The sequence below is a fragment of the Motacilla alba genome, chromosome 1 (assembly GCF_015832195.1).
Source record: "Motacilla alba alba isolate MOTALB_02 chromosome 1, Motacilla_alba_V1.0_pri, whole genome shotgun sequence".
NCBI lineage: Eukaryota > Metazoa > Chordata > Aves > Passeriformes > Motacillidae > Motacilla > Motacilla alba.
Genome location: NC_052016.1, coordinates 95,922,640 through 95,943,750, shown reverse-complemented (window position 1 = coordinate 95,943,750; position 21,111 = coordinate 95,922,640). Strand labels below are relative to the sequence as shown.

The following is a 21,111-nucleotide window of genomic DNA, read 5'->3' as shown; positions in this document are numbered from 1 at the left end:
ACATAAATTAAGATGAAAAAGAAAAGGAAAAAGAAATTAGTCATGGCATGAATGAGGCTGGACAGAATCATTCTGATTTGTACATGTGTCCTTTTGAAGCTGGAAACCTCTGCTGCAGAACGAAGACATCTCTCATTTGAGCTGCTGAAAACCTAGCAGCAACAGCAGATTACCAACTTTTTTTGGTGGATCTGCCACAAGAGGGAAGTAAGACAGAAGTGGGTTTCAGGTGTTTGCTGACATCAGAGTGATACTGTAAACTTGGAAAAATGATAAAACTTGGAAAAAAAATCCATGTTCTGAATCTGGTAGGACCTAAAGATGGATGCTTCTGCTTATCTCTGCTCAGTGTTGAAGCCTCTCCCTCAGGTTCTTTTCTGGTCCTATCTTCTCCAGCTGCCATCCTGTCTTTCTCCTTGACTAACTGTCCCAAGAGGGATAAAAGAATTTGGCAAAGTGCTCTAGAGCACATGAAAGACCAAAACTTAGGTACTTAAATGGAAAATGCAGAAATGAACAAAATATTAATCATATGAGCTTACAGTTAAGCACCTTTGAGAGCCCTTGAGAAGAGAGACTTGGCTTGGAAATCTGCACTATGAACACACTCGTTGAATAATCATGTTTTGGGGAAGAAGAATTCAAATGCATTGCAGAATCCTGTACAGAAGAATCCAGCAATGCTTCTTCTTTTCACAAGGCACAAGAAGAAATATACCTTTGCGAAGCACATTTTTAAGACCTGCAACCTCTTCATTGGAAAAATAGCAACAATAATATTTCTCTTCCTTACACTTGTATTGCAAATGTTAATAATTACAAAATCCTGCAGGAACTGCTTGCAGAGCATTTACAATGCTAAAAATGTTAAAAATCTATTCCTTAACTGCCTAAACAGTGTCTTAAAAATCCAACTGCTATTAGGTAACAACCCTTTACAGCAGGAAGAGCAGAGTGGATTAAACCAAATAAAAGACCTTTTTCTTAGAGAACATAACCATGATCTGAATTCTGCTTGCAAACCAGTGACATTTCCAGTGATGTACTGTCTACTTTTGACTACTGTCCTTAGAAACAGATGTTAACTATTTGGCTACCAGATGTCAGAAGAGAATGAGAATGACCAGAAAGCAAGACCTCTGAATGTAGAGTGAGGGCATGGTAGTTATTCTATCTAAAAGTAAAGAAGAATGAGAAAGAAATGATAGCAGCTGAGAAATATGTAAGAGAAAGTGAATAATCTGTATGACAAGCCCAATGTGGATAGGACAAGAAATAATAGCTTTGAGTCATAGCAAGAGGGATTTGGGTTAAACATTAGGAAAAAAAAATTAATTGTAAGGAAAGTTAAGCACTAGGGAAGAACACTCACCTCACCTGAGGAGACTGTGGGATCTCCACTGCTGGGAGATTTCAAGGACAACTCACGCAGATATCTTTCGGGCGCATTCAAGGTCCTGCTATTTGGACCAACTGATGAAGAGAGTACTGTTTCCTAAGTTGTGTTGTATAATATGTACAGATAGTGAGAAATGGTTTGTTTGTGTGAGAGCTACAGAGAGCAGCCACTAATGAAAAGCCATTAATGAAAAGCAAGTCTAATGGACCTTCCAAAAATGTGCACTCTCATTTCAGTGTGGGGAGGTGATATCCTATTGCTGAGGGAATCCTGTTTGACTGACAGGAAGAGGACCCAGAAATTAATTCTCCCTGGAAATTTCCTTCTGTGAAGTAACCAAGCCCTCTGGATGACTTTCCCAGGATTGTTCTCCTTCTACTTACAAGCATCTGCTAGGAAGTAGCTCTGTGCAGACTGAATAGATGGGATGCTGGTGAATTTGTGCTCCAGGAGGACAGGAAGGAACCTGAAATCTCAGAGGAGGGGTTCTGTGCTATGACAGACCAGTTATTGAGAGTTTGCACTGAGGCCTTCTCTCTGCCTTGAAAGACAAACAGTGCTTTGAATTCTTCTGCAGACTGAAGCAGAGATTATGGGGATGGAAAACGGCCAAGAGAAAGGAATTTTGCAGGGAAAGCATGCCTTATGGGAGACTTGTACTCAGTCAAGTCTTCCACTTATCTTTAATGCCCTGCACCTGCCACATGGCATGGCTCATGTATTATAGTTTCTCTCTTTCTATGAATAAGCCTGGGCTAGAGGAAGAGCTTCAACTAAGATTTACCTATTCCTCACAGAAAAACTGTGGTTTGCCTGGGAGATCAAAGAACTCAGGCTACCATGGCTGTGAGGGTATGTGATGCATGTCTGGTGTAACAAGTTTGTCTAGGATCACTGGGTCTATAGATCATGCTGTATACAGGTGGCCTGTGCATAGTGAGTGGCTGCTGTTTTTTCAGGATTTCTGCATGGTAGCTCATTCCTCTATCTTTATGAATTGTGAATGCCTCAAAATGCAGAGCAAATTATTAGTGTCCAAGAGTTTTGCTTAGAATAGGAAAATATATCAGTCGTTTTGCCAGGCTATGGATTCAAATTTTTTAAATGTATAATGGATTTTCACAAAATGTGACTATCAAAGGCAGTTTTGGGCAACGTGGAGAGAAAACCTCTGCAAAAAAAAAAATAGGTTAGGATCAATGAAAATAAACATTTATAAATATATCTAGAACTGAGATTCTGGTGAGGACCAGCAGAGTATTAGGAGATAATGAGCTTTTCGAGGAAAGTAGTGTGAGGGATATTCTGTTGTCTCAGCTGAAGGTAGAATACAACCAGAGAGTCAGGGGAAACTGTGAAGATATTGGAGGAAATCTGCATCTCTACTCAAGGAAATTAGGTAAAATTGTCCTTTTCTAGGGTTGCAAACAAAATTGACAGACTTTCCAGAATCTTGACTCAGGAAGGTGCATTTATTACAATACTAATTTCAGGAACCACTCCATGATAAGAGTATCTTGATTTCTAATGTGTTTTAGGAAACTCTGAGAGCTAACTGGCATGAGATACTCTCCATCCACATGAAGTAATGAATGTTGGTTTCATGAGCCCCATGCTGTAACCACACCTGTGGTTCTTGTGCTTAGCAGAAGTGCACAAGGATTTGTCTCTTTCCTCTTGCTTCTTTAATTGCACCCTTCTTAGATAACCTGAAGCAAAGGTGAGAAGGATTCACAGACAGAAGCAGAAGGGTGAGGAGAAGATCTCTCTTTTGATCAGAAAATGCACAAGTGAGTTGTGAATTTCAGAGAGGTGTTTGTGAATCTCTTGCTCAAATGGATTCCCAAATATTCCTGTTCCCATAGACCGGAAGCTTGTGAGGACTGGCCAAAGCAAGTGCAGTATAACCTTTGGTACAAACCTGCTAGAAAGATTGCACAAAATTCTGTTCCCTTAATCATATGAGAAGCTGGAGCAAAAAGCTTTCCTTAACTAGATTTCTTTTATTTTAACACACATAATCAATTCTATCTCCCAAGACTTTCTCTGCTTTGTTTTGGGACCCTTCTCATGACTGTTTCTCTCATTTCCTCCTATTCTCCTAGTTCACTTCCTTCTTCACTGAAGCAATAACCAGTTAAACAACCTACAACCTCTGCTTTTCAAAACAGAAAACTGCACAACACATTCATCATGGGCTGTGGTTACACATTTGGGGGCAGAGTTTACTTGAATGCCTTTTAACATAATGGGTAGGGAAGGCAGGGTTTTGGAAGTTTAGGATCCTGTTTGTCAGTGTACCACAATACTGCTGCTTGAGTCGTGACAGCAAGAGAACTAGGAGTCACCCAGCAATGAGGATCTGAGGCCAGATTATTGACAGTTGCCTCTAGAGAATTTTTCTCTTTGTGTTCCAGGGAGTAAATAGCACTTTGGGTATCCGCTGACGGCCAGTCCTTCATTTGGGAGAGCGGAGGTGTGATATTACACTTCTGCTTTATCCAACTTGTCCTCCAAGTGGTAAATATGTGTGTGGGGGTATGCACATATGTAAAGAAAACTTAAAATAATATATGAAGGAATTACAAAATCCAAGATGCCACATTCTTACTTACTAAAGAAGAAAAAGAAAAAAAAAAAAACCAAAACCAAAAAACTCCTCCTACATATGAGCAGATAAACAGTACTGCACTTCAAAATATTCCTGCGATAAAGAAAAGTCTGCTGGTCTTAAGTACGCTAAGAAACTTACACTGTCATGAAACAGTGAATTTGAGGACTTCGGCCAGATCAGCTACTCATAATATTCTCCAGTTTTGCCAACGAATTATGATATGAGAAAACACCTGTAAATCACATTGTAAGAATGCACCCTGGGCTATACTCTATTCCAAAAACTTTCAATAGCTAATATATCAAACATATAGCATACAACATGTCTGAGTGTTAGGAAATGAAGCATAATTTTCCCTCTGCTCTTAAAAGTGAGGAAGTATTCATCCTCCTCCTGCCCTACCTTTGGTCCCCTTCAGATCTCCTGTATCTCAGAGGTTCCCACCATTCTCTCTGACTTCAGTTATCTTTAATCCACCAATTTCAGCAACACTTTTTAATCCAACCCAAAAGATATCAGCCAAATCAGAATGGTGTTAAGAGTCAGTGAAATTAGATGGACTTTATGGTTTAAAACACAGGTGTGGTTTGTGCGAAAAAGCAATATTTATGTCCAAGAAAACCATAAAATCCTTTTTTTCAAGATAGTTGATCTACATTTACTGCCTGGGCATATATTTTTCCTCATTGAAATCATTTGACAGGGGCAGCTAAAGACTGTTGTATTCATGCTGTAAGAGGAGGATTTGACAATGTATAGTATTTAGCAGCATTAGGGTAAGGTAAGGATATTGCACTGGGAAACACTATTTCTTACTGAAGACTTACTGTTGCCTTTGAAACTGAAAGGTAAATTGATGCATTGATCTCACAGCATTCCAATATCAGATACAGATACATCTTAAAATATCACCACAGTATCATTCTTCCTATACTTTCTAAGGAGGCTTGTCCCCTGAATTGTCTATAAGCTGCCCTTGTAACCCTTTAATATAAATATTCTCCCCAAATTCTCAAAGGTATTATGTAGAGAAAAGTACTTATTAAAATAACATGGCAGGCCTGGCTAGAACTGAGAAAGCCAAGAAATTCACAGCTGAGATTGAAACTCCATCTTTGAGACACCCTGTTGTGCTCTGTTGCATTTTAATAAGTGTTCACATGACCCTTTGTCAGTTAATTATGGGGATCTTTTGAATTTTGTTCTGGCCCCCTTGTTCTTCACTACTGATGTGCTTCTTTCACTTCTATTTTTAGGGACCTTAAGGTGAGTTATCATTGTTAACCTGCTAACACCCAGATCTATTTTGTCATTTTAGCTGATCCTACTAAAACAGGTTTCAGTCTTTTTGTCTTACCTCCCTAAAGTGCAAATTTGGACCTTAACAGAATGTCTTAATATAAAAAAAAAGAGAGAGAGAGAGAGAGAAGAAACATAAAAAATCAGATCCTTTCTCTCCCCACGAGCCCACTAAAAATAGCTCCAAATTTTCAGTTCTATTAGATGGTAATCTGTTTATAATTTACTGTATGGCCAAAATAATTGAGATGGTGTTAGATCTTATTTAGCCATATCCTATAGAGGAGTTGCTGGGTTATCTTTTTTGTTTTGTTTTGTTGTGATGGTTGGTTTATTTTGGATTACCCATTTGAAAAAATGAGAGATTGTAAGAATACTGTAAATATTCCTGTGGCTTTTCCTCTCTTGTTCCCATTTCAAGGTGCAAAAATCACCTTTTATTATCTACACAGAAGTAAGAAGTAAGAACACTACACATACCTAGGCAAAATTTTATTCAGGGGAGAGAGAAGAAAAAAAAACCAAAAACCGACCAACCAACCAACCAACCAACCAACCAAGAAAATCTATGGAAGAAAATGTTTCTTAGTACCTCCTGTAGCTGCCCTCTGCATCCAGGTTTTGTGGGTTACTTCTGAAAGAAACATATATTGGAAAAGGAATTAATTTCCTCTGAAATGTAGTCTGTCACCCATGAGGAAATATTGCTCTGCTTGATAAAGTACAGGAACCTCAGGAGGAGACAGAAGTAAAACTAGACATCATTAATGAACAACTAAAATTCTGATTATTTGGAGGTTCCTAGATAAAATGAGGACAGAGACAGTCTTTTGAAACACTGTAGACAAACATTGATATTGTCATACAAGTTTGAAACAATCGTCTGAATCTTCTGAGATTTGTCCATCACTAGAATAATTTAATGAATACTCTTTTAGTAGTGGAATTTTCCCATTGAATGCAAATTATCTCAAAAGTTTATTTTCAGAATGTTTCATGCTTGTTTTTGTCAGACAGCTGGTAGATGGAAAGAGTTTCAAAAATAAAGAAAATTATATACAATGAATTACCAATTGCAGTAGACACTAGGAGATTAAATGTATTTTTATTGTGAGGACATAATGCTGCTATAACCTAACCTTCTCTACCCCCATCGAGTAAAGAACACTTAATGAAGGAGAAGATGCTTTTATTAATCTGTAATCCATTTCTGGTCTGTATAACATCCATTAGATACTCACTAGTAATTTCTTCCATCTAACCCTTATTTTGGAGACAAAAATATTCTTTCAACTTTTAATAGGGAAAGATTGATAAATAGTTGACTAATACAAGTTCTCTATTTTATTTTTAATACAATCAGTAACATTTTGGCACATTTATATTCCTGGTTACATGGGAGGCCATTATGCATTTTTGTTCAGAAAGCCTTTCAAGATGTGCATTGCCAGGACTTCTGTTCTTGGACTATCTGTCAAAATGTACTTAGAAGCAGTTTACCTGAGTGTAGCTTTTTTCTGAGAAGGCCATCCCAGTGGCGGAAATCTCAGTGGCATGTATAAGTTACAAATAACATGATTTTCTGGTCCATTTTTTCCTACAGTTTCCAAACTTCCTTCTCTCCCCACTCAGGAAATATTAAATTTCTCAGTAGCTGCTGAGATAAGCTTTCATTCTGCCTCAACTCCTAGACAAAGTTAATGCCGGCTTGTTGTCTCTGTTTTTTTAGCTTTGGTCCAAAGCTTATTTTCAGTTTACACTCAGACATTTGATCAGCTACTTAGATTGTTTTATTAAATTTTTATTTAAAATAATAATGATAGGAAAAATACCTTCTTATAATAGACAATACATCCTTAAAGCTAAGAAAGCCCCTGCTTTGTTTTTTTTGTGAGCAAGAAATGCAACTTTCTGTAAGCCTGAAACATTATCAAATGAAGGGCTAAGCAATGGCATAATTTTTTTTAACATTCTGTTACTTCAGTGAACTTCATCAGTAAGCCTATGATTAACTTTCTCTTTAAAAAAAATCTTACTTTGAGTTTCGCTTTTATTATATCTAAGGAGATTGGGTAAAAATATCCCAGGGTAAACCAAATCTGTCCTTAACCCTATAGGACTGTGAACACAATGGGTTCCTATGCTCATACTTGCTGACAGGACATTACTGCTTTCCTTTGATATATAATTTTATAGAATCTGCTGCTAATCAATTGCCCTTTGATATGCAATTTTATAGTAACTTCTCTCAGTTTTTTACCCCTTTTTTATTGGTGTTGGTCAAATCAGGTGTATAAAGCAAGAACATCAGTACAAGGAGTTTGAATTCAATAGGAATAAGTTGCCAATTAATTCTGCTGGCAGATTCCAAGTCCAGTGTTATCATAGAATTCTGCCACCTTTTCCCCCAAGTTTGTTAATTAGTTTTGGCTTGGCCAAAGGGCTACTACCAAAACTTTAGGGCCTGATCTCGCAGTCCGATTTTCATGCGTGGGATCCTATTGGCCTCAGCAAGTTTTTGAGCAGATGCTAACATTGGACAACCATGAATTCGTTCCAGGAGAATTTCCTGAGACAATCAGCTGTGAAATTTCTGAGAAATTCACATAGGCTGGAGATCAGCAAATGCACAGGTCATGCAGGATTTTGTCACAGTAACAATACTTGCCCTTATGACCTTGATGGGGCCGAGGAACTTTGGTGACAGTGTCCTCCATCCCTCTCTCATTCATTCTCTGGATGTGCACAAAGATATTTAAACATGTATACATATATATACATACATACACATATATATATGTAGCATCATGGAGCCAATTTACACACATATATATGTATTATAACAAGTAAGCACTGGTGTCCTGAATGTGTTTGTGAAATTTCCCATTTGTTATATATTCTCTGTTTGAGGTGATCTGTTTTCTCCAAAGGTGCCTGCACATGCATATGACTTATCTCAGTCATGTCACCTCATTGAGGTAAAACAAAAAAAATAAGAGAAAAATGAAAGAACTTAGAATTTCAAAGTCCTTTGCATTAAAAAAACTGTACATAAAAGTAAATGTATTACATTCCCAAGTACTTGGTTTTTGGTTTAGCTTGCTTTGGTTTATTGGTTTTGGTTTGTTGGTGGTTTTTTGTTTGTTTGTTTTTGTTTTGTTGGTTTGGTTTTTTTTGTTTTGTTTTTGGGGTTTTTTGGTTTTTTTTTTTTTTTTTTGGTTCTTTTTTTCCAATTATAGTGAATTATGGTTAGGTTATACAAGAAAGAGCCCTAAGAAGTCCACTGACAGCAACCTTATATGTCTATCAAAGAATGAAGTCTTCGTTTCTGGACTTTGGGCTGATATTTTTACAGTTTTCTTTCTGTGGAAGTTATAAATGCAAAATTAGCTTCCAAAACCCACTCACCACTTTTACATATCCAGAATATGACTGCAAGATATAGCTCTAATAAACCAATGTAAAAAAGGAACTCTGATTTCCAAAGAGTACCAGAAAAAAGTTTGCATTAATTCCTGGTTGAATACAACAAGTAGATAATTAATAAAAAAGCTATCCAGATCAGTAAGCACATTCTGGAGTTAAGATTATTTTACTTTACCATATTAATATCACTCATTTAAAAAGTAGTACATCCTCACAAATAAAGACACAATACTTTTCTTAATTTCTTTGAGTATTTAACATTAAAATGTCATATGTTTGCAACTCATGCACGTGCAACCATTTATTTAATCTATTTTTAATTTCAATTCAGCTATACTCTGTGGAACAAAAATCTTGCCAGGACTGTGAGTTCTGACATATATAAACTGGGATATTCTGTCACAAAATACTGATTTTAGCTTCTCTTAAAACTTGTATTTATTTGTTAAAATGAAATTATGGTAAATATAAAGTTGGAACTTATTTTTGTAAACTCTGATTTAAATGCAGAAGTGGTAACTTGGAAAACTTCCCAATCCTGAGGGGTGAAGCAGGAGGATTAGAGATACTGAGTGAAACCCCACAGAACTGATCATTTTCCCCACTGTATCCTTTTAAAAAGCTGTGTCTCCTGTTTCGTAAAAATTTAGTTGCTTTGTAGTTTCTCTACAAACTCAAATTTGTAAAAGAAAATGTGACATCACTACAGATAGCTTCTTTAAGTTTTTCCTAAACTCCATATGACTTTATAAATATCTCTGAATAACAAAACATGCAGGGCTGGATCCTGTCAGGTACAGGAAATCCTGTTGTGGTTTATCAAGGTGAATGTCTGTAGCTGAAACTCAAATTTGGCATACCCTCCCTTACATGGAGGCCAATGAGTCATCTTATTTTTACCTCTTTTCCTCCAAACTTTGGTTTGATCTGCCTTCATTCCCCAGCTCACATATTTATTTATTTATTGAGTGATTTTTAATTTTTTAATTAACGAAGCTAGGAAGAAAGAGAATTCTCAAGTCACAAAACTCTGCCATGCAAGGATATGTGTGGTTTTGCCAAGGGTCTGCATCCCTGGTCATTTTGGAGATTCAGAAACTGATAAAAGATGTGGAGTTGAAGTAACCTATAAAAGCTGGGAACAAAACTTACTAAGCTGTGCAGAGAGTGTTGTAATTGACCATTTACATTCCAAAAGACTTTGCTGAATAACTTGGTGTTACTAATATCACCCAGCACAAAGTCATGCTGCACACAAAAATAATAATTTTATGTTTGTAAATCACCATGAAGATATAAATTTGCATATGATGTCAGTGCTCGATAAAACATGCTAGTTTTTAATTTTTTCTGTTAAGATTTGAATTTTTCTTTGGAGTTATAATTCTAGTCTACCTTAGTAAGAAAGCAGGACATTATCCATAATAAAATAAACTGTGAGCAAAACTAAAATCTGCCCTTAGTTTGAGGTAAATTTGATGCTTATTTTATTTCACATTAAAAACTTTCCCCGCCCTCCCCCCAAAATAATCACAGACAGGAGATAGCACATGTTTTTCAGAGCACTACACTTTTCAGGAGTAAGTTTGTGTCATAAGGAGTCTTTCAGAGGTCCTGGTGCCCTGTCTTAAAGACGGTCCAGAGGCTAAAACAGAGGTCATCCCCCAGTGCCAGCACCACCTCTGTATGACGGGGTAGCAGCAGCAAGGAAAGTGCTGCACATTCCCTCTTGCAATGCAAACTAGCTGTAAGATAAATATTTAGATAAAGAAATATTTACTGATATTCCCCATGCCAAACGCCGCAGCTGTAACTGCAAGGCATGTGAGGATGGCAAAGCAGCCAGACCCCTTCCTTAGTGAGGGTTTATTTTTTTCCTACTAACTGTAACGTGTGACTGCTTTTCTGCCTAAACATCTCTAAAGGGCTATGAAAACTGAAGTCCTTCAAAGCTGTTAAATGTTTCCTCAGATCCACAATAAAATTCGGCATTACACATCTCCTAGTAAAATCTCTGAAGCATTGCAAGCGGTACTTACATAATTTTCTGTTAAGTCAGTATTTGTGTATTCAACACCTAGAAAATAAGGAAAGTGAATGTGGATGGGGAAGGGAAAAAACAAAGGCGAAGGGAGAAGGGGGTGGGAGGGAAGGGGTGGGGGGGGGGGGGGAATAGACAAACCCTACCCTGAAACAGCCATGCAGCTATTAAACATATGCCAAAGTAAACAATAGTGTGAGGGTCTGCCATAGCTTTGCCCTGCAGGTAGACGGCAGGCGGCACAGAAGGAAAGCAAATGGCAAGGAAAAGAGAAAGACGGTACAGGATGTGGATGAGATGCCGAGCCCTGAGAGCATGAACGGCCTGATTGTGATCCTCAAGTCACACCATCAGCCATGCAAAACAGGACATACCTTTCTGGCTTGCTGGTTCTGTCGGCTGAAACAAAGCAGTCCCATTCTCAGCGGGAGGCCAAATCAAAATGAAATTTTATTTAGTCTGCACTGTCCCCAGATTGGGTTTCAGAATGACTGCTTTAGGAGATAGCATGGATGTGGCTGATGCATGCTTTGCATATGAAACTGCAATAGAGGAGGAAAAAAAAATCTACATAATCAAAAAAATCTGTGCCGTGTGGATTGCAAAAACCCCTGGACGTCAGTGAAGCAGCTACAAAGGATGTTTTAAAAAATGACCTTCCTGAAAAAAAAAAATATGCACATTTGTGCTTTGCAATACTATTTTCAATAAATACCTAATAGATCACTTTGCATGCAATTATTCAGAAGCTGCCCTGAGACTAAAATATCAAATAATTTTTCTGTTTTCTTTTTTTTTTTTTTAATCATGGAACAGAATTACAGTTTGGAAACAAATGCAAAGAAAATGTATATCCCAAGAGAATTTCTGTGTCTGGGAGGGATTGCACCTCAAAATCCTCGTCAATTTAATTTTTAAGTCCCTGTTTCCCAGAGTACCTAAAGAAAGGCCTACTGCAGTAAAGAACATCTGCTTTTTGTACCACTGATCTAATGCATTCCACCTTGCACTTTAAAAAACAACCCATTCTTTGATTAGACACACTTGATTTTACAGACTATTAATAAATAAAAAAGATCATCAACTGATCACACAGTATTTTTCCTAGAAGTTAGAAATAACTTACAAAGGCAAGGAATAGTCTGCAGAAAATGCAGGGCATACACCGTGTAATGCCTTTGTTGTCAGTTATGCTGCAAATGAGATTTTCAAATAGGATTTGCAGAGGCAGGGCAGTGATCAGCACAGTGCAACATCCAGGAAAGGGAAGTTGAGCACAGTATTCTGTGAAACAAGGGGGCAGAAGGGAGCCTGTTTGTAGATACATATTATTATCCATAGAAAACACTTATCACTGCTTGATTTTGCTACACCAGCTACTTGGAAGTAGGTGATACCAATAATTTTGTAAGTGCACATCTGTGTGGGAATGTGTGTTTATATTTATCTGTGTGCAGGGCATGTAAGTCTGTGCACATGTACATGCTTGATGCTTACACTGTAAAGGAGAAGCAAAAGGCAGCACAAACAATGCATGTTTTCAATTGATAGATATTTCTCTGCTGGGACAAGCAGTGCTAATGCTGCACTCTATACAGATTATGGACAGCTAAAGAATGGGATGGAAAAAACCCAAAAAACGCAAATACCATAGAATCTTTCAGAATGCAAAAATGCAAGATCTCAAATAAGCAATATAGATAAAAACTTGCAGGAATAATGAGATACAGTGCAAATCATTCACACAATGTGCTTTCACACTGCGATGACGGAAGCCACTGACAACAATGCAACCACGTGCAGATACTCCTTGGAGAAACAGTCGAGCAAATTTTGTAATTCTATCTTCTGTGGTTTGCAGCCTGAGTTTGAGACTTGCTGGAACAAAATGTGCAAAAATATTGATGTTTTAAAAATTAAGCATTGGACGTCATGGAAGGTAACTTCATAATGAGTTTTCCTACTGCTATTTAAAGCTAGAAATCCATAAGGAGCACAGTGAAAAATATAACATTTGTTCTCCTTATGTCTTGGAACAACTGTTTTTATATTTGTAATCATCCTAACTGTTGTTCCAAACAAGATATTCAGATAGTCCCTAGCCTCATGCTGTATCTTATTTATTCTGATGCATATCTTACAGCAAATCTTCATCTGTATTGAATTAATTTGATTTTTTTTGAGTGTTATTATTTTTATAAATGCTGCTTTTTTTTCCACTCACAGAACTTCCCACTTTAGGGAAAAAGCAAGATGTGATTGCTTTAAAAATAGAAGACCAAATACATAGCTAGTATTCCCAAAATTCAATGCACCTGGCATTCACTTTATACCTAATAAGCATCCGTGAATATGCAAATGTTCAATGTCTCTAGTAACCTCATTAATTTATTCCTCAGGCAATCAAAGAATGTGAACCAGTCCTCTGCTACTAATACTGGAAGTGGTACGCTGCTCAGCATTGCTAGAATAATCTGAAAGCACATTCTGCATATTGAAAAACTGTTTCATCTTTCTTCCTTCCTTTGCCACTGTAATTCAAACAAAGACTTCCTACCTCAGTTTACATAGCTGACAGCAAAAGTTGAAAAATGCCAAAAAATAATGAAGACATATATATTATCTCTCTCTGTCTCTCTCCCCATATATATATAAATATGTATATATGTATCCATGTGCACACATGCACACTGGGAAGAGAAATAGTTTAAAGAGATCTCAACAGAATTCCAGTTTGAAAATCACCGGAGTTTTCTTATTTATTTGGAAAAGGGGAAGCTTGGGCAGGATGGAGGAGTGAGGGAAAAATGACCTGCCTCCTACTCTGCAGAGCAGCTGAATAATCTTTTCCTTTGCCCACATTAAAAGCCCTGAATAATGTTTATAAAATGTTAGGGAATCCCGGTAGGTTTCCTATTTAACAAGCCATGTATGACAAATCACAGTGTAATGTACTACGTTCTTAATCTTTAATTAGAATGTGAATATCTGTGCGAGAACGCAGTTAACTTTGACACATTAAATCTTCTGGTTAAAGTGCCTTACAGGAAGTGCAAAGATGAAACACTGCAACAATCTACTGCCTCTCTCCATTCACCCAGACAGTTGGGGAAGGATGATAACATCTTGTAATACCTGCTCTGTAGTAATTAATCGCTGTGGTATTTAGGACCATTCAAGTAGACAAATATGACAGAGACAGGGACAATTAGGAACCTTGTTCAAGCTACATTAACTTTTCCAGCTATTACAACACAGCAGCTCAAGTTTGCTTGTAAAAGCTGCAGAGGGATTGTTATGCATTAGCCGTGCGATTATTAATGAAAGAAAAGGAGAATTGTGTTTATTGTAGTTTGAAAATTGCAAATAAATTTCAATTATCTGCTATGTCATTTTGTTAAACATGCATTCTGGAAATGCCTTTGTACTCTAAATCATGAGCTACTTAGAGCAAACTAATACTAGAAAGCCTTTGGGAGATACAAAGTCAATATTTTTGTTGAGCTGGCCTTCTTTCTTGTTGAAATCAGAGACAGACAGAGCTACCTGAAGATATTTTGGATAGTTAGCAACCCCACAGACACCAGCATTCATCCTGATTCTGTGTACCAACAGGAAGTCAGATCAGACTTTGAGATATCACTGGTGGAATGTAAGTTCTGCTCCACAAGAATAAGAAAGCTCAACTCCCTTACTGCTGGCATGCATAAAGTGCACAGATAGATAAACAACGGTGGGGGAGAAAGCCCTTCAGAAAGCCCTTCAGAAAGCCCTTTGCCTCTTTCCCATTATTGCCACAGTCATCACCAGGACAGACAGAATGAAACTGGGGGAAAACCTTCGGGACTTGGTATGGATTACGTATTGTAAAGGTTACACACTCTGCTTCACTTTCCTATCAATAAGGAGCACTAAATGCACTGCACAGTATAAAGTTTATATTTTAACTATATGTTTGAGGCAGTGTAACTTGCCATTGCTGTTTAGTACCGCATGAACACCTATCAGTTCTCAATATTAAAGGGGGATGGTCAGAAAACAACAGAACTGGGCAAACATTGCAAAGACTTTGGCATGAATATTCCCTTGGTGTCTGTTTTCTTAAAAAAAAATTAAAAAAAGAAATCACCTAAACCTGTGGCCCTTTTATGTTCACTTTATATGAATATTTGAACTAGAGTTTCTTAGCAGCATGAATGCTTTCAGAAAGCTAATTTGAAAGTCATACGTGCAAGTGTTTGTGGAAAACGAATTCTAAATTTGCATGTGCAAATATTTGCACTGGGTATGCTGCCGTCTTCCCCCAGTCAGGGAGCAGCAGCGCTGCCACGTGTCTTGCCCCACCAATCCTTCCCAAGGAACCCAGCTTGAGTTTCAAACATTGTGTCAAATTTGCCCGGTGAACTTGTTCATGATCGAGCCCCAAAGCAGAAAAAAAGAGAAGTGTTAAAAGTGTATGAAATGTACTTGAACAACAAATGTTTGCAGCGATGGGAGATGCGTAGCTGGGCATTTCAAAAGCAGGAACAGAGGCACACTGGCACAAAACAGAGTTTGTTAGCAAGTGTTCGCTCACTTCTGGTATGACTGTTTTTACCTCCTCTCTCCTTCCACAGGGTGAAAAACAAAATTGAGGGGTAAAAATATCAGTGAGGACAGGGAAACATTTTGTGCTAATATTCTCAGTTTTTGGTCAATCTATAAAAATATTACCCTTCAAATTCAAAACATTCGTGAGAGGTGCTTTCTGAAGGAGTAAGACAGGACTCCACCATTCATGAAAAGACGGATTTTTTTCTTTTCAATTATGGTAGTTGTGATGTACATTGCCTTGCACATGCAACCCATTTTCTGCAACCTACATCATTGTAGTCTAGAAATAAAAAGAAAAGCCAGCTTAGCCCAGCAGAAATCTGCATCCCTACCCCAGAATCCGTTGTCACAAAATGAAGGAGGGAGGGGGCTGGGGTGGGGGGGGAAGGGAGGAAAGCAGCTCAGTGCACAGCAACAATTCCCCCTCTCAGCTGAGCTGCAATGATGTCAGCTTTCTGATTACAAACTGCTTATTTATGCTTCAACAGCTGCCAAGAGCAGCAAATAAGTGGCTAAAAGAGTGTCTAGACCAGGCATTCAGGCCTCTATTGTTTGCTGGTTGTTACCTGGTTGACAGCGATGGGTACAGCTGCCTGGTGTGAAAGAGAGCAAGGGATGGGGAGGCAGTGATTGACAGAAGGGCCCTCGGGGTCAGGCACAGCCAGCCCCGATGGCCCCATGGCTTTATGTTCCCTGGTCTAAAGGGAAAGCCATGGCTCTGCCTAGAGGTTGGAGGTGAAAGGAAATGTTTGAGGGTAATGAAAAAAATCCTTTAGCCAAATTTGTGATCATGAACAGTTACTCTGGGGAATTTAAGACCAAGTGTTCGGCAGTTTTCTGTATATACAGAAATTGTTATTGGTAACCACCACAGGAATTATAATGTGTTACATGTCCGTGCGTAAAAATGTATCTTTATGCAGTCCTTCAAATAGGAGCTTAAAACTGCTGGTGGTTTTATTTTTATGTAAGTTAAAACTGATAATGCTGCTAAAACCTGGTACTATGCACTATACAGAAATTCACTCTGCTTTAGGGCTAGCTATAAAGCATTCCCAAACTTTTCTGAAAAATATTCAGGTGTTTGGGAAGGAAAATAGATATTCATATTAGACAATCATCTATCAAAAGCTCTCATACACTTAGTGACTTTTGGTCTATACATCTATATTTTGGAGAGAGAGTGGCTCTAAGAACAACTCAGTGGGAACATCTGGACAGTGAGCAGGCTGACCGAAAACCATAAAACCCCTTTTTCAGTTGATATAGAGATGTCCTCAGTCTGGTTTTGATCTCATAAATGTTATTGGGGTCCAGGCATAATCCCGCTGAAGTCAAAGGAGTCACATTGATCCAAGCCAACTGCAATCGCTGGCAGGCTGACTGAATTTCTCACCTCCCACCCCATGGTGGGCTACTGTTCAGCAAAAAAGACAAAATGTCTCAGAAGTTTTAAAAGGATCAATCCAACAAATTGTTTTTAATACAACAACAAAACCAGATTCAAAAGTTTTTGAACAATATGCAAAAACCATGTAGATACAGTGTACCCTGGGAAAAAAAGATGAAAGCTTTATGGTCACTAGCAGGTCTACAGCAATCGTTGTCCAAACACATGAAGATTAAGTTGCTGGGGCAGTCATGAGCAGAATTGATCTTACTTTCCTGTTTGGCATTTTCTGACACCAGGCAAAGTCCCATGCCAAGGAAAAAAGTTGATTTTCAGAGCTTGTTACATATGACAGAATTATTAAATGTTTTATGACCATATGGTATAATTTTTTTACTGCAGTTTTTGAAATAGATTATAATTAACAAATGAGTAACCTTTCTCAGTGACAGATAAGAAAACACTATAAAATAGTCTGGATGTCAGTAGCGGCCAGAGAGGTAAAAGTACTGCAGAGCACCTGAGTAGCAGAAGCTTAGTTTTGCTATACAGTTGGCTTTCTACATATCTGATGCAAAAGCTGTAACTGAAATGAAATCATGTTAAATTAGCTGTAAAAAATAAGTTGATTTAATTAAGCACAGAAAGACTTATTAGATATAATAAAATGTTAAAAAGTCAAATGATGTGCAGTTACATTTCAGCTAACACTGCTCAACAAATCCACTAAATTTATTCCTTTCAATAATGATCTGTTTTGAGCATTTAATTAGATAAATAATATTTAATCACTTCAGCAAATTTGAACTAGAAAAATTCCTTGTCATCAGAGGTGACTAATCCTTGCTAATATCCACCTTTAAAGAAAAAGTAAAACTAGATGATCTTCCAGAACAGCAAAGAGTATGAGGTACAAATGTGTCTCTAGGCCTCATTAAAAAAACAAGGTTTGCTAAACAAACTATTATTTACTGTGAGAAGTGTGCATATTTTACTGGGAAGGAGCATTCAAATGTTTGCCTCTTTTCAGCATCAGGCACTAGAAGTAGATGATAAGAAAAGATATTCAATAGATGTCCTATAATTCATCATAATACTGTTTCATTTAATAACTACTTTGCTGAAGTGATTGGCATGATTACAGGAAAATTACTTCAAATTATCCATCTCTTATCTAGCATCTAAGATGTCCTAAACTTGCATGAGAGTTGGCATAATGGGACCTATTAATTACTAATTCTGCAAGTCCTTCACTACTTAAATATCCTTTCTACCAGGTGTGCTGTGTAATGCAAATAAAGAAATAGAAGCCAAAATGATCTCTTTCCAAGACAGTGTCACTGAAAGTTTAATAAATGAAATACCAAGTGCAAAAGTTTGTCCCACCCACCAATTGAAAACATCTGGATAGTAATATATTTTTTTCTGTATTTCTCTCCTTCTCACATGTGTATACATTTGCAGGAGTGTGTACACATTCATAAAAAGAACATGAACAGTATTTGGTATATATTGTATTTGTTTCTACTCAGGGCTATGAATGTGCAAGGCTGCTACAAAACATGGACCCAGAACATGGGCTCTGCCTTAAAAAGCACCTTTTAATCTCAAAACCCTATACATCAAATGCTGTCTGCTCAACAAAATTTACTCCTATGAGTACACACTTTGAAGAAAAGAAGCGTTATCTGGTTAGGGCAGAGAAGTTAAAGCCAAGATGGGCAGAAGACATATTTGTCCCCTCTGAAGTCTAGATTTAAAAGCCAGTGTAAATTAGAGCAGCAGCCTTATACTTGCACCCTTGGCTTTCTAAAACCCCTGATGTAAACCATCATGGCAGAAAACAGGGATAGGTCCTTCCTGTCATTTTTTCCAGTCCACCTGTGACATGCCCATAATTCAAAGGGTGTCTATGATGCTTTTTGAGACCTTCTAAGATGGCAAATGTTTCCCAATGGCCTGATTATTCAGGATCTTACATCTCAGGAAAAAAGTGTGCAAAGCAGGCCTATGCAGTAACAATATCTGGTTGGTGCCGCTCTAAACTTCCATTGCAGAAGCATAGCTGTGAAAAATCTTGCTTTAATTTCCTTACAGAATCCAACCTCAAGTTCATGAAGGTCAACTGTCTTCTCTCTCTCTCTTTTATTTGCTAGTTTTTGTGTCACAACAGTGCCTCAAGTTCTATTAATTATATTTGTGATGTTGAATGGAATATACAGAAAATGTGGGACAGGAAACAAAGAAAAACAAAACAAAACAAAACAAAACAAAACAAAAAAAACCAAACCCAAACCAAATGGTAAAAAGCATATAGAGACCCCAGAAAAATTGATTGTTACTGATATATGGGAAGGGACCAAGCCTAAAGGTTCTGGGCTTTCTGACAAAATCTGTCTTGAAGTACAGTGCTGAAAAGGAAGGTGAGTTACACAAGTAAATTTCAGGAAGGAAACAAAATACTGCACTTCTAACACTCTATTTACCAGAAAATGTAGAACAAAACAATCTCATCTACCATACACAGAAAATCTAAAAGGGAAAGATATTCTTGAACCATACCTGATGAACTGTTGGAAGGCTTTTTACTATATTCTGTAAAAGAAATTCTTCCCATTGTTTCTAAATGTGTAAATGGTCTTAATGAACTAGGAGACCCACCATGAGGCAACATTTCTGTGAGAACATTACCTTTAAAAAGGCTCATATCTATTAGGGATAGGGACTCATAGTGAATTTTACGCTTTCATTCTGAGTGACCACAGCCAGCTTATGAAATGCTGCAACTATAACACCTGAATACATGACAAACACCCAAATCCTCAATCCCCTTGCTTTTTACAAGTGAAAACATTCAAATCTCAACTGCTCACTTTTTTACTTCAAGGCAACAGAGTCTTTTTGAGATTCACAATAACTTTTCATTACCTAGTTACTACTGAAATGGTATAAAGTCTTCTGTGACTGATAGGCTTCCATGGAGCCACTCTGGTTTTCCTGTAATAACATAAACACAATACTGCCAAACGAGGGATGCTGAAGTTTGCAAGGGACTTTGTCAAAACTATACTACCTTATGCATTCATAGTTATTTACTCTGTGGACTAAATGGATGGATATTTATGATTTATAATTCTGCAACGACTAATAAGGTCTCTGGTATTAGAGAACAATATTCCTCCACTCCAAAAGTTAGAATACTGTAGTAAACAAATTATTTGTAAGAAACTCCTCTGCATTGCCAGGTGCAATTATATCTATTTTTTCATACATGACATTCTAAAACTCTATTAGCTGGTCAGTAGATCTGGTTTTCAGTACTGGCTGTCAACCCTATTGCAAAATAAACATGCAAGCAGTTGTTGAAGCATCAGAGTGCCATGATCATTGCAAGCTTTGCTGAGCTCCCATGGTCAGAAATCCCTTCCTTCCCCAGTATGTTCCACTTGAGCAAAGGTGCCTTCAAAACTAGTCTGGGCATCATGTAAAGCAATCTTCTAAATCACCTGTTGAAAATACATTGTGTCTTCCACCTCAGCTCACTGAAACCAGACATCTATCATATTTGTGCACTGTTGAACAAGGTGAAGAAGTGATGGCTTCTAGAGAATCACCCCAATTTTTTCCCTAACATGATAAAATACAAGACTTCCCAACCAGATACCTTGAACAGCATCATATAGTCCTTGGCTTTTTAGGAACTTAAAATTGTGCCAACATATAGTGTGCCAATAGTGATTCAAGCTTGGGATATTTTCTTCTTTTTTTTTTTTTTTTTTTTCCCTCTTAAGTGTATCTCCAGAGTTTAGTAGACCATGTATGTAACAAACCCACAGAATTTGCTTCATGTAACTTCCTTTACTACTTTACCTTAAAAAACCTTACAAAAAACAATGAATAGGGGATGCAGCAGGATGAAAACAGAATTTGAAAAGTAATAATTAAAGCCAGTACCATTTCAAACTATTAACTAATAATAAGGGGTATGCCTGAGAAAGCAAACTAACTCAGAAGAAATTACTCAGATGTTATATTTTTGGATCTATCTGTTTCTTTCTTATAGCCTGAAATTCCCATATTCTGAGTGCTTTAAATTTAATATTAAATAATACATAAAATCTCTGCACTGAAGGTTCTTGACTAATTATCCCAGGAACCACAACCTAGAATCAAGTGTCCACATGGAATACTGGAATGGAATGATGCTGGGAAACATCTTCACTTAATTGTCCCTAACTGGAAAGCAGTTTTGAAAAGTCTTCTTTGTTTTACAGCCTTGTCTAATGACTTAGAGAGTCTTCTCCAATGGATCAATCAGAGGATGGGGACAACAGCAAGAGGAAACAACT

At 37.4% G+C, this 21,111-nt stretch overlaps 1 long non-coding RNA gene across 10 annotated transcripts in view; it reads right to left on the bottom strand.

Annotated features, from left to right (window-relative positions):
* Window positions 1-11,309, bottom strand: part of LOC119698814 — a 159,323-nt gene extending 148,014 nt beyond the window's left edge. For all 10 annotated transcript variants that reach the window (XR_005256267.1, XR_005256266.1, XR_005256272.1 and 7 more), the window contains exons 1-2: window positions 11,154-11,309; window positions 10,778-10,815 (exon numbers count right to left, since the gene is read on the bottom strand). This is a non-coding gene — a long non-coding RNA (uncharacterized LOC119698814). The remainder of the gene's footprint in view (window positions 1-10,777; window positions 10,816-11,153) is intronic.
* Between the last annotated feature and the right edge of the window lie 9,802 nt (window positions 11,310-21,111).